The sequence below is a fragment of the Cucurbita moschata genome, unplaced genomic scaffold, assembly GCF_002738365.1.
Source record: "Cucurbita moschata cultivar Rifu unplaced genomic scaffold, Cmos_1.0 Cmo_Scf00096, whole genome shotgun sequence".
NCBI lineage: Eukaryota > Viridiplantae > Streptophyta > Magnoliopsida > Cucurbitales > Cucurbitaceae > Cucurbita > Cucurbita moschata.
This window is the reverse complement of record NW_019268612.1, coordinates 78,135-85,582: the sequence shown is the minus strand read 5'-3', so window position 1 is coordinate 85,582 and position 7,448 is coordinate 78,135. Positions and strand designations below refer to the sequence as shown.

Genomic DNA, 7,448 nt, shown 5'->3' with positions numbered 1-7,448 from the left:
TTTTAGTAAAAATCTTCCTATCCTTTTTAAGTTAAAACAAAAATAAAATCATATTGACAAAGAAACTTTTTTTTAATTTAATAATTTTAAAAATGAGAGATGCAACGGTCAATTATTAAAATGATAATTAGTGTCTTATCTTATAAGATAGACTTAAATTTAAAAATTAAATTTACCTACCTACCTTACCTAATTAAAAATTGTTAAACCATATAAAAATAATAATGATTAAATAGAACAAGAATAAAATAGTACTCGAGATAGATAAGTTAAAATTAGAGTCGGGTAAGCATTAAACTATAAATATCACTTGCTTCTTTTTTCTCTCTTATGCTTATCATGAACACTTGTATCATTAAGTTTTCTGGGTCTCTTCTTTTAATCTTACATGTTTTTCTTTCTCTTCTAATTTTGTTTTTTAACCATGCCTCGGTTGCTGAATTAACATTTAATATTGTTCTCTTCTTTTAATCTTACATGTTTTTCTTTCTCTTCTAATTTTGTTTTTTAACCATGCCTCGGTTGCTGAATTAACATTTAATATTGTTACTCTTGGAGCTAAGCCCGATGAAAAGACCGATGTCTCACCTGTGCTTCAAACGGCATGGGCTAAGGCCTGTGACTCATCTGAACCGGCCACTATTACGTTCCCGAGGGTATATTATAAGGATTCGAATTTTTGTTTTATTTATTTTAGATTTTATGCTAAGATTTTGTTTTTGCTGCCAAAACAAAAAGATATTATGCTGCATTTATTGTCGCTGGAAAATGTACTCTTTCTGGTAAAGAAATTACTGCCTAAAAATCATAAAAACCTTTTATATTCCATATTCAACTCTCCTCCTTCATTGGAAACGACTTTGACTCTCCAAATGTTTTGAGTTCTTGAGGGTGTCTGAGAGTACGGAAAAAACCAAGAGTGTTAGAGGGGAAAAGCATGTGGTTGGTTCATGGGTTTTCGATGAGTTCTCGGAATCGATTAGCGTTGCTGTTTCGGAGAAAGAAATCGGGTGGAAGTAAGCATCGACGTCGAGATCGCTGCGTTGAAGAAGGTAGGCCGCTGGAACTGAAGGAGGAAGACGCCACGTCACCGTCATCGGAAGTGGGTAGACTGTGTCGTCATCGGCAACGGCGGCGCACCTTCGTTTAGGGTTATCAAGGTCTTCCAGGTAAGAAAGACGAAAGATTCGGGTCGGGCTACTTCGTCTCTAGCCTAGTCCAAGCGCTCATTCCGGCCCAATACGAGCCCAGCAAACGCGTGCATTACTTTGCACGCATATCCCGTGGCAGCTCAGCTCGGCTTGACATGTACCGCGGCTCAACTCCGTCCAAACCCGCGGCTCGGCTCCGTCAAATCCCGCAGCTCGGCTTGGCGGCTTAGTTGGTCGGCTCGGCAGCTCGGCTTGGAGACTCGATATCATTATAATATATCGATTCCAAGGTTTTCGACCCTTTTGAAGCTATTTCTGCCCTCAGTTTTACCATCCGAGGTCAATATGGTCCGTATACGTTAAAGACAGCTTAGGTCGGGGGTTTATTTTTATAAATAGCATGAGTTTTAGCTAGGGTACCTTATGAAAGGTTCTAAATTCTTATGTGGTTATCATAGGGCATATTTAACCGCTGGGACTAGCTTGTTGAGAGTGACTTCAACCAAGACCATCGAGGTAAGTGAACTTACTATTGGAGTTAACTTACTACGTGTTGTATGATGGTGTGTGCCCTGTGGCCCCTGCGTGAACTTACTATTGGAGGTAAGTGGCCCCTGCGTGCACCATATTTATGTGATATGATTATGTGATGTATAGATGGTGTTGACTGTAGATTGTGTATGTTATGTGATGTATGAATTATGTTGACTGTTGACTGTTTATGTTATGTGAAGCCATGAATGAGATGTTAGTATTATATGTCATGGATATGTTGATCGATGTCATAGATACATGTAGAATTGTGGAGTCATGTCATGAGATGTTTATGCAACTGGAATGTTTATGTAATATGCCATGTAATGTAAGTCATGTGAGATGCCATGTGATGTAAGAAACGTAAATGCGATGTTAGCACTGCTTATGTAATGCCATGTTAGATATGTTAAGGGACCTCATGCATATATGTATGTCACGTGCATTAGGATTCTTCCCTTTTATGTTACGAAAGAATGAAATACGATATTTATGTTCGCCATGATATCATGCGGGCCCTTTTCTGTTATGTGGTGTCCGGCTACGTGTAACACGTTGTGCCTGACCAAGTCAGGCTCAGGGGGTATGTTTACGAGCCCGCCTGGTGGGTCCATGTACACATACATGGGCCATGTGTGAAGGAGTACCACACATCCAACCCTACCAGGAATAGAAAAGCGCCCAAGGCTATGAAAAGTTTATGAAAAGTTAGGTCCCGCTCATATGTTGCATGCATTTGCATTCCTAACCCCAACAGTGGGGTGACTTACTGAGTATTTCATAAAATACTCAAGTCACGCGCTACCTACATTTTTCAGGTAAAGGCAAGGCACCAATGTACGGTTGACGGCGGAGCTGAGGACACCATGGAAGTTGGAGACGGGATATTTTTAGGAGTTTATTTTTATTAGACTGTTTTAAGTTATAACATTCCGTATTGTTTTATTTGGATTTATTTTGAATTCAGTATTGAAGGTTTATTTTCGGAGTTTAGGTTTTGTTTTGGATGCATGAATATTTATGAAAGACTCTTTCAAGGTTATTTATGATGAACTTCCGTTTAATGAGAAAAGTATGCATGGGTGACGTCACTAATTAGGTTAAAGAAAATTAGGGGCGTTACATATATTCTTCGTTCTAAGTGTGAGATTTAATGGACCTTGTAAGAACAATGCTATTACTGTTCACATTGATGGAACTCTTGTGGCTTCCTCAGACATTCAAGTTTTAGCTAAATCTAGTTCTTGGATTTTGTTTAATCACATAAATGTGCTTTCCATTATGGCGGTGTTATTGATGGGCAAGGAACTGCCTTATGGAATTGTAAACGCTCAGGATGAGTTGGCTCCAATTGCCCCATTGGAGCCAGGGTACTCAAAATTTGAGTTGGCTCCATATAAAAAAAAATTTGAATTTTTTTTTTAACCGAAAGTTGAAAGAAAATGAATGGATTAATTACAATATTATTTTAAATTTTTACTAAAATTTTGGCTTTTGATTGTTTTGAATTTTGATTGTTTTGAATTGATAGAGTCTTCAAATAAATAATGGAAAGAACGTGAACATCAATGGATTCTCTTCAATTAACAACCAATTATTCAGCATTGTAATGAATCAGTGCCAAAACGTGCATATGACAAGAGTGAATGTCTTGGCAGCAGGCGATAGTCCAAACACTGATGGCATCCATGTGCAACAATCATCAAATGTGACCATCCTCAACTCAAACATTGGAAACGATGACGATTGCATCTCCATCAATCCAGGAACATCAAACATGTGGATGGAAAGTATTACATGTAGACCTGGACATGGAATCAGGTAACTAGAGATAGATTAGGATTAACAACATGTTTAGAAATGGTTTTTAAAGGGTTTAAATAAATGTGTCACATTAATTTTTAAAAGATAATCTAAACCTTAAATAAATTTGAATGATTAAAATATATTCTAAAAGTTATTTTGAGCGAAAAATGATTTAAATTATTTTAAAATTATTTTGGATAAAAACAGTTATATAATATATTAGGTTGCAAGTGAGGAAATTAAAGGTAAGGTAACATTTAGTATTTTTGATAAGGGCCTACAATGCTGGAATTTGCAACGCTAGAGTTCCTAGAATCCTTCCAAAACACTCACAGACTAACTTAACGAATTGATTCCAACCAAAAGCTAGTTAGAAGATGAATGACTCTTACATCGAACTTGAAATCTATGATGGTCACTCTTAAATATCAAGACAATTCACTCCAGAATTAGCTTGATCAAAACTAATTCAATGAATCGGTTTAAACATCAAACCTAAAGCAAGGTTGAAAAAGAATAACACCAAAAGGGTATCAAGAAAACACAAAAGTCTTGTCTGTATTCAACAATTCATCCCCAAACATGAATATTACATGTCTTTAAATAGTTCCAAAAGGTAACCCTAACATAATAAAGTTCAGCCACCAACCACAAATCACTAATAAATGCAATTACAAAATTGAAGAAAATAAGGCATTCATACAAACTACTGATAAATGCTATTAAATACAAATTGAAGAAAAAAAGCATTCATAAATTGTCTTAATTGGTAATTCAACTAATGGCAAGTCTTCTAATCACTTTCCAATGTCAGCCACTCCATTATTTTCTTGATTTGATACTTGAATCTTGTATTGCTTCTTGTAATTGCTTGATCGGGTACATGGAAGTGATCAGTTGTTGGATTCATATCAATTTTGTTGAATGTGTTTGTAGCATTGGGAGCTTAGGGATAGAGGTTGAGGAGGATGGAGTGCATAACGTTACAATGAAATCCTCTACATTCACGGAGACTCAGAATGGAGTAAGGATTAAGTCTTGGAGAAGACCAAGCAATGGATTCGCTACAAACGTTCGTTGTTTTCAACACATTATTATGGATAATGTGAAAAACCCAATCATAATTGATCAAAATTATTGTCCACACCTCAAAGACTTTCCTAATCAGTTATATTTCCTCATAATCTCATACGTGTTAATTTTTTTCTAATTATATTTAAGCTTAAATTTGATGAATAGAACTTAAATTTTAAATTTTATAAATAATTGAATTATTTTATCTTTAATTGTTTGAAATTTGTTTGTTTGTGTTTAAATTATTAGTATTATTTTTTGGTACATAAAATTACTTTTATAGGTAATAAATTAGGGACCCTATTACTCTCCCATGTCTTAAAATGGTATGAAGCTTTTTTTATTTTATTTTTTAATTTATCCAAAATATCTAAATCATTGGAGATAATTGCTCTAACTTATATATACTATCGAGAAAATTTAAGACTATGCTCGATTTATATCTTATTTGTTGTATATATTTATATTTTATTATTGAATTCCTAATTTATATTTGGTTTTATAATATAGATTTATAATATAACGAAATTAAAAATTTTAGGTGGAGAATAACTCAATAAAACAAGTTTACATGGTAAATTTTTTTTAGATGTTCTTGTTTATTCGTTTTCATAGCATATTTTGATTGTTCTTTATTTTAATAGGATTCTGGAGTTAAAGTTAGCGAAGTAACATACCAACACATCAAGGGAACTTCAGCCACTGAAATAGCAATCAATTCTGATTGTAGTCCAACAAATCATTGCACTGGATTAAGCTTGATAGACATAAAGCTAACTTACAAGAATCATATTGCTAAAGCTTCATGTAATAATGCTGAAGGAACTACCTCTGGTGTGGTTGAACCTTCTAGTTGTTTAGCATTGGTACTAATTCTTAAGACAATATATAATATGGGAAAAGCCTCTTTCTTTTTCTTTCTTTCTCTGCCATATTATTAAAAGCTTGTTGGTTTTCTTAACTAGTAAGCGCTGTAACGACTACAACCGATGTTAGGAATCGATTCTATCCGACTAAGGCCAAGCATCAGATGGGCGACGGGCACAGGCACACTGGACTTTGAAGCTTTTCCACTAATGGTTGATTTGAGGTGAGGTACCCCACTCCAAAAGCCTGATGAGGGGTAATACGAATTGTGGGTAATCAACAATCAAACTTTTATCCATATACTATAGACCCTTTAGGTTATTCTTAAATATGATCCTCTTATATGTCAATCACATATGGGATAATATTAAATTTTAAATAAAATAATCAAAGTTATTATTAAAATTAAACAATTAATTACGAGGCTTTAGGGCATAAATCTTAACACTCTCGACCACAGATATTCTGACATTTTCTCCACTGTTTATGTTACCCTAGTTTATCTGAGTGGCCTAGATCATAGATGGTAGCATCATAGTATCTACTTATTCCAGCACTTGTTCTTAGCATGCCTTTCCTTAAAAGGAATTTGAGCAGGGTCAGTCTCTAACCTGCTCTACCATCTCGTATAGTACCATTTCAGGTTTTAGGGTCCATAACCTATCATCATGCAATAGACTCTAAGTTATTAGGTATTGTAACCAATTATATCCTAATTAGTTCACAAGACAGTAACTGACATATGCATATAATTCACATAAGGAGTGAGATCATGCCTACTAACCTTACAACTTACATACCTTGACAAGGCGAGGTGAGCTTAAGTCAAGCTGCAGGCTGTCACGATCATGCTGATCCAAGGCGTGTTGCCTACGGTCGCGTGTCAGATGTCCCAATCATGCTTGTTCATGACGTGTTGTCCACATCCCCGTTCCAAACCCATTTACTTACTTTTAAGTTAGATAGGCATTTACTATTATTGTTGCGTTAGTACGGGGGTGTATGACCTGTCAACAAAATCATGTCTACACCCGTCAGAGCTAAAATGCCTCAAAATGTACTATAAGGTATGTGACTAGTCATCAATTCTTCGGTTATTTGCTATCAAAGTTGTGGTTGTTGCTTATTTTCTTTTAGCCTATACTATTGCTTTCTTACAAAAAAAAAAAAAAATGCATTTCTTTCCTCACGATTTCTAAAACACTTTCTTCCAAACATGACCTATGACTTATGATTTTCATACGAATGACTTGTTAATTGGGTTAGAATAAGTGTTGCATAATCGCTATCCCGCTGCCACAATAGTGCGATTGTGATAAGTAGTATCAAAGCCAAGTTGGCTCCTTGAATCGTCGGACACAAACATGTCTGCCGCAAAAGAACTGGGCAAGTCCCAAACTAATCAGTTGGTAGAGATCAAAAATTAGTTACTCTACCTAAGTGAAGTTCCTCATGAATTGGGCTTTTAAAATCTTACATGAATTTTATTTTCGCTAAAACTGACAGGACCCACGAGCTGGCAGGTCGCCTTGAGAAACTAATGTCCATGTATTAATGGTTAGGGTCAAGGCCCCAAAAGACAATGCCACAACTGCTAGTGGCTCAAGCGTGGGGATAGCTCGATGGGCTCTGTTGCTTGGATGGAAGAACATATCAAGACTTAGACAATACTCAACAAGCGATCGTTCAGATTGTCTAAAAAATATCTAAAATTTTGAGAGTAGCTTTTGGAGTGGTTAGGGATGAAGTGGCAGATTTGAGTGCTAGACATGTCCTCACCATGAGAGAATTGGAGAATCAAACCCCCGTTTAAGTTGTAGCCCAATTCAACTAGATAAAGGTTCTGTAGCCCAAGCCTTTTTATGTTGTTCGAGATGCCAAGGCTCTAGAGAACTTTATCTTTGACCTCGAATAGTGCTTTCAAGCCAAAAATGTCGTAGCATAAGAAGTGAAGGTTACATTGGCAAGAATTCATCTAGTCGATGATGCAAAGTTTTGGTGAAGATCCAAGTACAT

The 7,448-nt window shown here is 35.7% G+C and overlaps 1 pseudogene; it reads left to right on the top strand.

Moving 5' to 3' along the window:
- Positions 1-467: 467 nt before the first annotated feature.
- Positions 468-6,965, top strand: LOC111439545 (annotated as a pseudogene).
- Positions 6,966-7,448: the final 483 nt, after the last annotated feature.